Here is a 14,817-nt window from a genome sequence, read left to right as displayed (position 1 = left end):
CAGAAGAATTAATGCCTTTGAGTTGTGAAGATGGAGAAGGATATTGAACATACTACTTGACTGCCAAGAGAACAAACAGATCTGTCCTGGAGAGGGTGAAACCAGGTTTCTCCTTGGAGGCAAGGATTTTGAAGCTCCATCTCACATACTTTGGTCATGTGGCCAAGAAGGACTGTCCTTAGAGAAGGACATCATGCTTGGAAAGGTAGAGGGGCAGCACAGGAGAGGAAGACCCCAGATGAGATGGCTTGGCATAGTAACTGGAGCAATGGGTTTAGTTGTATCAGAGACAGTGAGATTGGCTCTGTGTAGAGCAGAGTTCAGAGATATTGTATATAGGACTGTTATAAGTCACAAGCGACTTGATGGCAAGTTAGATTTAAGGGGTTTTTTTCATGTGCAAGGTTGTTTTAATTGAAGTTTATACAGGGATTATTGCTCATATTTCAGGAATCACATGCCTCGACAGGCAGGCACCACATCCTAATCAACATTTAAAGAGATATCAAGGATTTCACAACTACTTGGATTAAAACGTCTCTACTTGGCAGTTAACATGAGTATCAAGTATTTCAAGGAACTAGTAAATGAATAAACTAACTGATAACTAGTTATCCTCTATTGAATCATAAAATGGTTCTGAGTAAGCTATATGCCAAGTTTACTGTGTGCGGATATTGTTACTAATGTGGTTTACTTATTTAGAAAAATCAAGATAAGACATTGAATATATTAGCTACAATAGAATATGCTTGGCCACTGATGCTTCTCTCCACCCTCGTGATATCCTTTATGAATTCTTCTTGGAAATTGTCCTGACTTCGGTATATTCATAAAGATCATATTTTCCCAGTTCTCTTCCATTTCCAGACATCTTGAATCCCCCAAAGGGACACTGGACAGAATTTCCCATTTAGCAGTTCACCCGCACTGTCCCAGCCTTATCAAAGTTCTTGGTAAAGACTCCTACCGTTAAGCCTTAGAAAGTGTTGTCTGCTCTCTTGATCACTTCATCTAAAGATTTAAACATCATGATTTGCTAGACTGGTCCAAATATTTCCTTTTTGGTAAAGCACATCTCATTGGTCACACTGGAGCAAAATGTGGGCTGGATCAAGTAGCCTTTATTCCCCCGCGGGCCTCCTACACATTCCAGTTTGGCCCCTTCTTTCTCCCTACTCTCAATGAGGTAGATTATTTGATCATATTTTTCCTTGTCAATCTGAGGACCTTGGCTTACTCCTGGGGTCAGAGAATTGCCAAGAATATACTTCTTAGCTCGCTCAACACTCTGCCAAAAAACTCATTGTAAATTGATTCTCCCACAAAAAGCCTGGATACATAATGGAGTGTACTCGGGGTGGGGGTGGGGGGATGGGGATTGTATACCAATGAAGGAATTTTTCTTTTACTTTTCAAAGAGAGGAGTAAACTGGGTGGGGGGAGGGGTGGGCAGGGAGAAAAGTGCAACAATGAATGAATGAAAATCCAAAAATCTCTGTAAGTGTTCATGAAAATGAATGAAATAATTTTTTTAAAAAAAACCAAAACAATACACACACAAATAAAGCCTACATTTTTATACTGTTAAAACAAAACAAAACAAAAACCACAAAAAACAAAAACAAGGAAAACCAAAACCTGGATGCAACTATACAACAGTGGCCTTGGTGGAAGAATACTCCCTGGTGTGTAAGAAAACTCCTTGCGTCGTCCAAGTCAGCTTCCACAAACACAATGCAGGGGTCTTTCCATCCAGCTCCAGGGTCACCCTCTTCAGATTGCTCCTCCCAGCAGCTTCTTTAATCAATTTTTCCACCTCTGTTGATCCTGTGAACGCCACTTTGTCGATGTCCACGCGGGAAGAGATGGCTGCTCCTGTGGTGGGTCCGTAACCGGGCACAATATTCACCCCTCCTGGAGCAAACCCTGTCTCTTTTATCTGTGATGCTGCATAAGGAGCTGAGTGAGGCTTCTGCTGTGCCAGGGTGACAATCACGGTGCTGCCACAGGAAAAGGCAGATAGATCCTAACTACCAACTAAGCGTGGCCAGCGGGAAATTCCAAGGAATGAACTGGTCACACACACCAACTGCCTCAAGTCTTGTATAACCAAAAACATCTCCATCCATAGGTGTCGTCCAGGCATGGATCTTGTCAGCCCAGCCTGTGCAGTAGCATAAAGTTGTTGTTGTTTTTTTGTTTGTTTGTTTTAGCATAAAGTTTTGATGCTGAACTCTAAGTCCATCAGATACACACCAGCAAATGCTTTTCTACAATTCACGGCCTCCACGATGCCACCAGCAGGTGATCCCTGTCAATCAAATCGGTCAGGTTGACTGGGAGCCGCCCCCTTCCTAAGAGTCCATAGTTCTCCATGGAGAGCCAATCAGAAAAGCTCTTGCAGCTTTCCACCCCTTTATCAACATGAGCCTTGTCTCCTTCTTCCAGCTCACAGATTTTCTCCTTAGTTGCCAGACTGAAAACAGGAAATGTTTTGCCACTTACTGAGTTACGCCATTGATTGTTCATGAAGATCTTAGTGTGTTCAATCTCGAAGTTGGTGAGAGGGGTGGGCAGATCGGGTATGCCTGAGGAAGACATCTAGGGCTGCAGTGGGTATTTAAGAGTTAAGTGTTAAGGAGGCCTTTTGCCTTCTTTATGTTGTCGAATTAGAACCAATTCATAGCTGAGCATTCATTCAGAGGCAGTAAATTACACAGGAGGAGATTGCCCATCTTTCTCTTGTGGATTTGAACCATATCACTTTGAGTTGGCAGCACAGTTTCTTACCACTAAACCACTAGAGCTGGAAAGGCGTGTCTTTGATCTTTATCCTTAAGAACCTCAAGTTTTCTTCATTTTTCTCACCATTAGAGGGCAATAACATGTTTGCTTAAAGTGCCCATGGGGAAGGAAGCCTAGATGAAACTTGTAACGCTCCCATGTAGGAGCTGGAGAAATAAAGTTTGATAGGAGAATCTTTTTTCCTCCTTGCTAAAAAGATCAATCTGAGGACCTCACAGTTTGCTTTCAGAGAAGAGGTCCTATATGCTGATGAGGAGAGGAGGGGAATATCTAATAAATAAACCAAGTACGGTGTGTAATTTCTCTAAAAACTGGTGACATTTAGGTTATAATAAGTAACAACAGTCTAAATCCACTGCTTTGGAGTCAGCTTCGATTTACAATAACTCTCTAAGGAGTAAAGTTGCCATAAAGGGCTTCCAAGACTGTAATCTGTACAGAAGTAGATCGCCACGTCTCTTTTCCTCAGAATGGCAGGTCGTTTTGAACTACTGACCTTTGAATTATCCTCTAGTGGTGGGATGCTGACTACCCTGGTGTTATCAATAAATTTCTATGGGAATTTGGGCAAGTTCACCTCTGTTATTCGCAATTTTCTTATCAGGCCTGTTTTAATTGTTTTTGGTCAAATATTCTTCTAGGTTGTATAGCCCTGTATGTCCACTTGCTGCACAGAGGTAACTTGTGCTGGCTGTGAAGCTGAACACTGTGACACTGATGTGTCAAATGTGATAATGGTTACCCATGGTGGACAGTGTTTGGTGGAGCTCCCCAATTAAAACAAGCTTGGAAGCAGGAGTGACATCCACTTTCATAAATAGCTTGCCTCCAGAAACCCTATAAACCTGGAGAAAGGATGAAAGTCATACAATTTTTTGAGGACTTTTGTTGATAAGGTCGCTATGAGTCGTCTACGACTCAACGCCACTTAAAGCAACAAAGGAGAAATTATAATAACCACTAATTCAATGTGATTTTTATGAGGATTATCTAGGTAATGCATGATAATTGCTTAGTCTAATAACTGGCACACTATTAGATTTATTGTGTTAGTGATACCTCAAGCTTTTCTTTCTTTGAACTGAGAATAATTCTCTCTCACACACACATTGCTGTTGGAACTGACTCATAGCTGCTGGAACTCCAGAGGGGTTTCTGAGGCTGTGAGTCATAAAAGCGGAGATTGTCCCTCTTTCTCCCAAAGTGTGACTGGTGGAGTTGAACCACCAAAGAGGAACCACCTTTGTGTTAGCAGCACAATTCTCCGTGGATTAAGTGACCAGCAGCCCATACTTAATAGGGCATTTGCAAAGATGAAGACTAAAGGATATTAGATGCTGTGCAAAATTCTTGACAGTGAATATGTATTCAGGAACCATTGAAGTTTTATTCTACTACAAATAGTGGAAGAAAAGATAACTTTGTGCTAGAGGAGGCAGAAAAATCTTCTTGGAGAAATAGATCCTTGAAAGATGGGTAGTCTTTGGGAAGAATATAGAAAGAGAGATTTCGGCGGGGGGAGGGCACAGATAAATAAACAAGGTGTGGATGTGTAACTAGGAAAGATATGCTTAAGGGAAAAGAAGATTCCTGGGTGGAGCACTTGATCAAATGAGAAACTTTAGAAGGCCTCTAAATTAAAGAAATCTGTAATACAGTAACCAAAACTATGGCTAGTTCTTGAGACAAATCACTTTAACAAGTAGCTTTACCCTTTAGGCCTCAGCCAGCCTGTTTATGAAGTTGGACAAAAAAAGATTCATTATCAGGTACTTTTAATGCTAATGTTCTCTCAGTTTGTTTTACAACTTGGATTAAAACAAATACATGAGTAATCATGCTTACATTATACACCTTAAAAACATGTGCTCGTGAGCACACATAAACACACATGTTAATTGAGACTCACAGCAGCAACCTTACAGGACAGACTATAACCATCTCAGAGTGTTTCTTTAGGCTGTAATCTTTATGGAACCTGATTGTCACATCTTCATCCTGTGGAGTGGCTGGTAGGTTGACGCTACTGATCTTTCAGTTAGTGGTAGAGCTGCTTAACCATTGTGCCACACAGGCTCCTACTCAGCTCCAGAGGACCTTGAAATCATCATGGGAATATCTCTGGACTTGCACCATAATCTCAGGCTTATTCTGTCATTCATTTTTTCATCCAGCTATTTTTCCATCTGCTAAGCACCTACTGCCTCGGTTAACTAGTACTTATATAACAGAATTATCACAGGGTGATTCTAACAAACAGAAATTTGTTTCCTCATAGTTTAAGAGGCTGGAAATGTGATAGGAGGGCTCTGACTCTCAAAGGAAGACTCTCTTTCACTTGTCTCTGGAGGAAGACTTTTGTCTTTTTTCAGTTACTGTTTTTCAGTTCCTGTGATCTCCATGTGACATGACCTCTATTTTTCCTTACCTGTGTGTCCTTGCTTCTGTGTCCAGTATGTTCTTATTTATCTGCTAAAAACATGATTAACTTAAAATATACCCCACACTAATCTGGTCTGTTTAACACAACAAAGAATACCCTGTTCTCAAGTGGGGTAGATATAGGAGTTAGGATTTATAACACTTATTTTGGGGAAGGTGTGACTCAATCCTTTATAGCTGCTGAATGAAACATTGCTCTAAATGTCACAGCTTTAATTCTAAAACTAAGATCTGACCATGTCACAGCTCTGTTTACAAATCTTCAATAGCTTCCCAACGCCATGTCCAAACTCTAGACCACATCAGCTCCCTGACCGCGATGCTTTTGCTCAAAGTGGTTTCAGTCCCCGGAGTATCTCTCCTTCTAGTTCAAAGTACCCCATGTCTAATGATCCATACCGTTCACAACATCCTTTCTTTCTGAACCCAACCTGTCCCCTCTCTACCTTCCACTCTTCTCTGTGCCTGCTCTTGGTACTGTGCTTGTCACTTTGAAATGGAAAGATCTGACCATGATATAGTCCAGATTACATAAAATACAGCCCATTAATTATAGGAGTTTCACTCCCAATGGATTCTTAAGGGAGCTGTGGGAGAGTTGTCCACAGGGAATTGCACGGCTATAACCCAACAGCCAAGCCTCTGCCTCTGAATCCGCTATCTGCTCCACCACAGAAAGAGTGGTAATCTTCTTCTGTGAGATTTACAGCCCAATGAAAACCCACTGGAGGGTCAGCTATGGGTCGGTTCCAACATGTTGGCAATGAAAAAGAGAGAGACGTTCTTATTTTTTTCTGGGTGAGAATGGTGTTTTGATTTTCCCCCCCCCTCAGTATCAAGCATAGTGTTTGATACACACAAGAGTTAATGCTTGAAAAAGATTGTTGAAACTTTGAAAGTGGACAAGAACTGTTACATAAGTAATAATGATAATAGTTACTACCTTTTATCATATACTTCTTACATACTGGATTCTAAGTGCTTTCTATTCAGATCTGTTTCATTTTAATTCCCACATACTCTGTGAAGTTGGCAAACAGCTGATTGGTGAAATGTGGTATCTGTGGAGTCAGAGTGGCTGAAGTTTGGATTCTGGGTGGGTGCCTTGTTCTTGTCTACTGTTTGTGTCCCTCGTGAGAGTTCTTGGCTAAGGAGGCAACTCCTATTGGTAAGGTGAGCATTCTGGAATAAAGCTGCACCTTCTAGGAGAAGGGCTGTCTTTTCTAAACATGCTTAGCTTAAAGGCTTCCTATGGGCTGTCCCTCTCACAATGCTTTGGGCATATTGTCAGGAGGGGTTGGTCCTTTGAAAGGGAAAGGGTCTTGGAAAGGTCATAAAAGGAGAGGAAAATCACTAGTGAGATGGAGTGACTTACTGTCCGCAATAATGAACTTGAGTACAACAGAGATCATGAGCAAGATACAGGATTGAGCAATGTTTGGATCTGTTGTATGTAGGGTCACTATGAGTAGGAGTTGATTAAAGGGCATCTAACAACACCAGCTGCCTGGCTTGTAACAGTTATTTAACATCATATTTTTGTTCTGATGTCCTCATCTTTAGAATGAAGTTATGAAGTCATAATTCTCATACAATTTTTTTTTTAGTTGAGTCAAGTTTTCTTTTTCAAAATGTACAGTTGGTTGAACCTGTTTATGCATCTTCTCCAGCAGCGGGGGCATCACCACCTTTGGTGTTTCTGGTGTGAATCACTTGAGCTCTGTGTTTTGAAACCAGCTTGATAAGCCCTTTACTTAGCAGCTCCTGAAGGGCTGCCCTGGCCTGGGAACCCCGAATCTCTCTGAGACAACAGCTGGGGTTATAAGCTTATAGTTGGGAACTTCTTTACAAAGTTTGTCATATGTGGCTTTGTCAAACAAGACCAGGTTATTGAGCTTGTCCCGAACTTAGCCTTTGGACCACTTCTTCTTCTTGGCCTTGCCCCCAGATTTGTTCACTGGGTCTTTGTCCTTCTTGGCCGACTTCCCGACGTCTTTCTTCTTCTTGTCGTCCTTGGGCAGCATCGCAAAGCTCGGAGAGGAGCTACCACAAGTGCAGCCTTGTTAAGATGTCAGAGAAAAAGGAAGCGCAGCTCCCCCACCTCATATAATTCTTTTTAGAATTGTTGTTCTTATGGGCCATCGAGTTGCTTGTTACATATCACACCCTCATGTACAAAAGCCCTAAACCCTGTTCTATCTTGTGCCAACCTCATGATCTCTTACACACCTACTCCCACTACCCCAATCACAGCATCGAGCCATCTCATTGAGGGTCTTCCTCTCCTGCACTGTCCCTCCACCCTCCCAAAAATGATGTCCTTCTTCAAGGACTGGTCCCTCCTTGCAACATGCCCAAAGTATGTTAGATGAAGCTTCAGAATCCTTGACTCCAAGGAGCATTCTGGCTTCACCCTCTCCAGGACAAACCTGTTTGTTCTCCTGGCAGTCCACGGTATATTCAACACTCTTCTCCAGCACCACAGCTCAAGGGGATCAATTATCTTTCTATCATCCCTACTCACTGTCCAGGTCTCCGATGCATAACACACAATTGCAAAGACTATAGCCCGGACCAGGTACACCTTAGTTTCCAGCTTGATGTCGTTGCTCTTCAGTACTCTGGAGAAGTCCCTAACAGCTGACTTTCCCAATGCAATTCATCTTTTGATTTCCTGGATGCTGGTACTAAGAGTGTTGATTGTGGAGCCAAGCAAATGAAAACTATCTCAATCTCTTCACCATCCATACTGATGCTGCCAATTGGCCCAGTGGTGAGAATCTTTGTCTTCTCAATGTTGAGCTTCAATCTATATTGAAGACTACAGTCCTTGACCTTCTGCAGCAAGCTCTTCAGGTTCTCCTCAGTTTCAGCAAGCAGTGTTGTATCATCTGCATAATACAGGTTGTTGATGACTCTTCCACCAATCCTGATGCCACATTCCTCCTTGTACAGCCCAGAGTCCCAGATGATCTTTTCTGCATACAGAAAGAATAGGCCTTCGAAAACCCTATGTAAGAGCTGGAGGCAGAAAATCAAAAGGACCAAAGTTGCTCAGAATTTCTTAAGCTGAAGGAACTGAAAATCAGTACTTTTAGGATTAGATGATAATTGTATCATGCTTGTTACCTGTCTGATGTACTCAATAAAATTAGTTGTTAGTATCATTATTTGTTGTTGTTGTGTGTTGTCAAGTTGGAATTGATCCATAGCCGACTTTTTAATGGATTTTTGGAGACAGTAAATTGCATAGGAGGAGATTACTCAACCTTTTCCTACAGAGCAGCTGATGGAATCGAACTGCAGCCTTAGGGATTGGAGTGCAGCTCCTTATAGTCCAAAGAAGAGATTTTGGAGAGAGAAGAATTTACTGAGGGAGAACACGGGGGAGTCAAGTTAGAGGCAATAGAAAGAGTTAGGAGTAAGATGTCCTGAGCAAACTGAGCAAGAGGAAGTTAGAAGAGAGACTAGTTAAGTGCCAAGTGCTTCCAAGAGAGTAAGCTGGAAGAAGTCTATAAAAAGTCCCCTGGACTTGACCATTAAGAGACTATTCTCTTTTTTTTTTAGAGTCCTTGTTGTTGTTAGGGACAAGCACTGTGACTCACTTGTTACTAACCAAAAAGTTGGAAGTTTGAACTTGGCCAGAAACTCTGTGAGAAAGATGTGGCAGTCTGATTTCAGAGAGATTATGGCCCTTGTTATGTCCTATTGAACTAGAGGTGACTCATAGTTGACCCTTCTGCCAGTTTTGAGAGGCTGTAAATTGCACAGGAGGAGGTTATCCATCTTTCTCCTTGGAACAACTGATGGATTCAAACTGCCTGTCTTTGCATTGGCAGCACAAGCTCTGGCCCACTAGGCCTATAGAGGTCCCCCATAAAGGTTACAGCTTTGGAAATTCAATAGGGCATTTCTACTCTGTCCTGTAGAGTTTCTTTGTGTTGGACAACACTTGATGATCATGAGCTTACCTTTTGAGGAGATTCTTGTTAAGTTTCATCAATTAATATTTGATTCATTGTTCTTATTATTATGTACCATTGGGTCCCTTGCTATTTATAGTGACCCTGTGCACAAGAGCCCTAAACGCTGCTCTACCCTGTGCCAACCTCGCTGTCTCTGACACACTCATTCCCACCACCCCAATCACAGAATTGATACATCTCATCGAGGGTCTTCCTCTCCTGTGCCATCCCTCCACTCTCCCAAACATGATGTCCCTCTTCAAGGACCAGTCCTTCCCTGCAACATGCCCAAAGTATGTCAGACGAAGCTTCAGAATCCTTGACTACAAGCAACATTCTGGCTTCACCCTCTCCAGCACAACCTGTTTGTTCTCCTAGAAGTCCATGGTATATTCAACTCTCTTCGCCAACACCAGCTCAAAGGCATCAATTCTCTTTCTATCATCCCTAGTCACTGTCCAACTCTCTGATGTGTAGCACATAATTGCAAAGACAATAGCCCAGATCAGGCGCACATTAGTCTCCAGCCTGACATTGTTGCTCTTCAGTACTCTGGAGGGGTCCCTCACAGCTGACTTTCCCAATGCAATTTGTTGAGTGTTGATTGTGGAGCCAAGCAAACTAAAACTGTTAACAATCTCAATCTCTTCACCATCCATACTGATGCTGCCAATTGGCCCAGTGGTGAGAATCCTTTTCTTCTCAATGTTGAGCTTCAATCTATATTGAAGACTATAGTCTTTGCCCTTCTGCAGCAAGCTCTTCAGGTCCTCCTCAGTTTCAGCAAGCAAGGTTGTATCAACTGTGTAATGCAGGTTGTTGATGACTCTCCCACCAATCCTGATGTCATCTCAGATGATCTGTTCTGCATAAAAATTGAAAAGGTATGGAAGCAAAATACATCGCTGACCGCCTTCTTGATTTTGAACCATGTAGTGTCTCCTTGCTTTGTTTTGAAGACTGCCTCTTGGTCCAAGTATAGGATTTGCATAAGCAAAATAAAATATTCTGGGATTCCCATTCTTCTCAGAGTCAGTCATAGCTTGTTGTGATCCACACAGTCAAAAGCCTTTGCATAACCAATGAAACACAGATAGATAGACAGTCAGTCCTCTGGTACTCTCTGCTTTCTTCTAAGATCCATCTAACATTAGCTGTAATATCCCTAGTACCATGACCTCTTCTAAATCCAGCCTGCACATCTGGAAGTTCTCTGTTGACATATTGCTCCAAATGTTTTTGGATAACTTTCAGCAGAATCTTGCTTGCATGTGATATTAACGATACTGTTCAATAATTTCTGTACTCTGTTGGGTTATCTTTCTTTGGAATGGGAACAAATATTGATATTTTCCAGCCAGTTGACCAGCTGGCTGTCCTACAGATTTCTTGTCATAACTTAGTGAGCACTTTAGGGCAGCGTCTGTTTGTTGAAATATGTCAGTTGGTATGCTGTCAACTCCTGGAGCCTTGTTTTTTTGCCAATTCCTTCAGAGCAACTTGAACTTCTTCCTTCATCACCACAGGCTCTTGCTTATATGTTATTTCATGAAATTCTTCTGTGTCAGCCAGTTCCTTCTGATACAGTGACTCTGTGTACTACTTCCATCTTCTTTTAATGCTTCCTGGGTCATTTAACCAAAGTATCCTTAAGTATTTCCATCCGTGGCTTGGATTTGTTTTTCAACTCCTTTAGCTCAAGAAACACTGAGCAAGTTCGGCCCTTTTGATTTTCTGACTCCAGCTCTCTGCACATTTCATTACAGTATCTTGCTTTGTCATCACAGTAACCCCAAGTGACTGATTTTCCTACTGGGTTTTCTTGGTCATAATCATTAAGAAAGCAGATCTCTAAGTCTTGTTTACATAAAGTCATTGGGTAGGTTTGAACTGCCAACCTTTCTTTGGGTTAACCATTTGTGCCACGAGGGATCCATTTATAGGGAAAGTATCTTATCCCCAAAATATCTCAATCTTTCCATTGCCACTTGCCAGTTAATTATTTTGTGAATTATCAAGATATTAACATGTGTGAAAATTTTTATAATTAGGCATTCTAATAAGAAAATGGACTGTGTCAACTCTTTGTTGCTATTGCAAGAATTTGCTAATCAGAATTATGGCTGAAATTGGGTATGAATCTCAATTCACTCACTATGTAAACTTGGCTACATCACAGAACATTCCTAAGGCCTCAATAACAATCTTATCTATAAAATGTGAGAAATGATATTTAACAAGTAGATTTACTTTGAAAAGAGACTATTCTCAATGTTTGACTGTAAAGTATCCGGATAGCAGTGGAAGAGGAAGTCAGATTGCTGTGGGTTAAAGGATGAATGAATGTTAAAGTAGAAATATTAACTCAGGCATATTAATCAGAAATTAGGAAATAAAGGGTCAGAGAAAACGTTTTCTTATCCAGATGCAGGTCTGATAAGCAACTCCTTCCACTTTTGTTTAAGGCCATAACAGTAGAACTATTGAGGAATATGCATTCCAAATATCAATGAAAAATTTGACAAGGATGATGTATTGTTACAAATCCCCAGGCTTTAGGCAGGGCTATCTTTTCATTAAAGAGAGAGAATTCAGTTCATTGAGAAGAATGTGAATCCTAGAACACTTGATTGTGCTCTTGTGAAACCTATACCTAGATCAGGAAGTAGTTGTCCAGACACAGCAAGGGAACACTGTATGGTTAAAAATCAAGAAAGGAGTGCATCAGGGGTGTATCATTTTTCCATATCTTTGCAATCTATATGCTGAACAGATCATTTGAGAGTCTGGACTTTATGAAGAAGATTGTGTCATCAGATTGGAAGAAGATTTAGTAAGAATCTGTATTATGCAGATTACATAACCTTGTTTGCTGAAACTGAGGAGAACATGAAGTGCTTGCTGCAGAAGATTCAAGACTGTGGCCTTCAATATGGATTGCATCTCAACATCAAGAAAACAACAATCCTCACCAGAGGCACCATCATGTTAGATGGGGACAAGATTGAGATTGTCAACAATTTCATCTTGCTCAGATCTACATCTTGCTTGGCACAAGCAGTCAAAAAATCAATAGACAAGCTGCATTGTGCTAAAGAGCAATAATGTCAGTCTAAAGATTAAGGTGTGCCTAATCCAAACCATGATCTTCTTAATCACTTGCTATGTGTCTGAGAGTTGGATAATTACTAAGTTAGAGGCTCAAGTTTTCCGATTGTATGATGGAAAAGTACAGCTGTAGGGAGTTGTGATGGCCTAGTGTTAAACTGGGATGCAAACCGAAAGGTACTTGGTTTGAATCCACCAGGTGCTTCTCAAGAGAACAATAGACAATCTCTGTCCATGTGATTTACTTCCTCTGAAAACCCCCTGGATGATCAGCTGTGAGTTGGTTCAGACTCAAGGACACACAACAACAACAACTGTGGAAGAAAGATGTGCAGTCTTCTCTTATAAATATTCACAGCCTCATAAACCCAGAGAATTGCTATGGGTCAGAAATGACTCAGCGGTAGTGGGTAGATAAATGAGTCCCTAATTTGGCTAACTAACTCTTGCATCAGAAACACCGGGGTTCAACACATAGCCGGAGTCTGGGTTTTCAACTTTTGCCCTCCTAACTCAGTGTCAGAAACCCCATAAATTCACACAAGACAGGTTCTGAGAGTTCTTTCTAATCTTCTTGATCAGGTAACAGTCATTCTCCCAGAATTCAATTGGTTTCATTAACAGTTAGAGAGCTCTGGTGGCCTAGTGGCAAGAAGCTGTACTGCTGTCTTGAAGGCTCACAGTTCAAGGTTACCAGCTACACTCCAAGAGAAAGACAGTCAATCTCCTGTGCAATTAACTGCCTCCAAAAACCTAGCAGAGGGTCAGCTATGGGTTGGTTCCAACTCTACCGTACACAAAAACAGCATTAACAATCAGGCTTTCAAGGCAGGACATTCAGTCCCAGGCCTGTGGACCAGATCTAGAGGAGACCTAACCTACCTTGGACATTCTCACACTCTGACAGCAGTGTGGTGCAAAAGGAAGAGCAGAGGCACCAAGTTACACAGTAATAGTCACACAGCAGAAGCTCAGGGACAGACTTTCCCCCAGTATTGCTTCAGGCAAAAATCTTTCCATGAAGTTGGTACATGGCATTTGGACTTACAACCTCCTAAATGTGAGACAGGCATCAGCATGAGAGACCACCAGTAGTGCGTGGTGCAAGACATCACAGAAGTGATTTATGACCTAAGCCACCATATCAAGTAGTGGCTGGAGAAGGGAGGTTCTTGGCTGAGCAGATGTGAGTGCAAAGAATGCTGATGAAGTAGGGAAAAGGAAGGGATAAGACACATATGCCAGGGTGGGAGGACAGGGAATATATTGGTTACTTCTGTATGGGAAATATCTTTCATCTACTCCTTTTGGTAAATGCTTGTTTGTCAGATGTTATTCTAAAACCAAGCATCCAAATTAAGACAGACTAGAAAGATTAATTATCTACTTCTGAAATATATCAGGCCTTTAAAAACCCTATGTGCAGTAGGGCACACTTAGAGTAGAATCAATCACAGATAAGGCAACTCAGGCTGAGCTCGTAAATTTGGAAACAAAAGATGAGGAATAGTTGTAAACAGAAACTAAAGATTGGACCATGGAATGTGAGAAACATGAATGTATAAAACCCAGACGTTATCAAAAAAGAAATGAAACACATAATAAATACTAATGTATTGCCAAAATGAGATGGATTGGCATGGAACATTTTGAATCATATGATCTACTATGCTGGAGATGAAAAGATGAGAAGAAATGAGGTCACTTTCATAGTGAAAAAGGCCATTTCTAGATCCATCTTGAAATACAATATTGTAAGTAACAGGATAATATCCATACAAGGAAGACCTGTTAATACTGCTGTCATTCAAATTTATGCACCAACAACCAGAGCCAAAGAGGAGGAAATAGATTATTTATATCAACTGCTGCAGTCATAAATTGATCGAACATGTAACCAAGATGCAATAATAATAATGGGTGACTAGAATGTAAAAGTTGGAACCAGAAAGAAGGATCAGTAGTTGGAAAACATAAACTTGGTGACAGAAATGAGATTGGAGATGGAATACAGAATTCTGCACAATAAATGAATTATTCATTGCAAATATCTTTTCTAAGAAACATAAACACAGACAATACACACAGATTTCTCCTAATGGTATGCATAGGATTCAGATAGATTGCATCTATGGAAGGAATCATCAGAGAAGTTCAATATCTGCAGTAAAATCTAGGCCAAGTGCTACTTATGGAGCAGACCATCAACTACTCATATACAAGTTCATATTAAAGCTAAAGAAGGGCAAATCACGTCCACAAAAACAGAAATTTGATCTTGGGTCTATCTCTTCTGAATTAAAAAAACCAACAAAACAACAACTCTGGAACAGGTTTGAGACCTTGAACACTAATGGGCGAAGACCAGACAAGCTGTGGGAGGATATTAAGAATATCATCCATGAAGAATGCAAAAGGTCATTTGAAAGAAGAAAACACCAAGATGGATGTCAGAAGAGACTCTAAATATTGCATTAGAGTGCTGAGAAGCCAA

General features: G+C 41.0%; 1 pseudogene; it reads right to left on the bottom strand.

Annotated features, from left to right (window-relative positions):
* Window positions 1-790: 790 nt before the first annotated feature.
* LOC102868971 lies at window positions 791-2,604 on the bottom strand (annotated as a pseudogene).
* Window positions 2,605-14,817: the final 12,213 nt, after the last annotated feature.

Source organism: Elephantulus edwardii, unplaced genomic scaffold (genome assembly GCF_000299155.1).
Source record: "Elephantulus edwardii isolate Elephantulus edwardi_28Jun2011 unplaced genomic scaffold, EleEdw1.0 scaffold00005, whole genome shotgun sequence".
In the NCBI taxonomy this organism is placed as follows: domain Eukaryota; kingdom Metazoa; phylum Chordata; class Mammalia; order Macroscelidea; family Macroscelididae; genus Elephantulus; species Elephantulus edwardii.
This window is presented reverse-complemented; position numbering and strand designations above follow the sequence as displayed.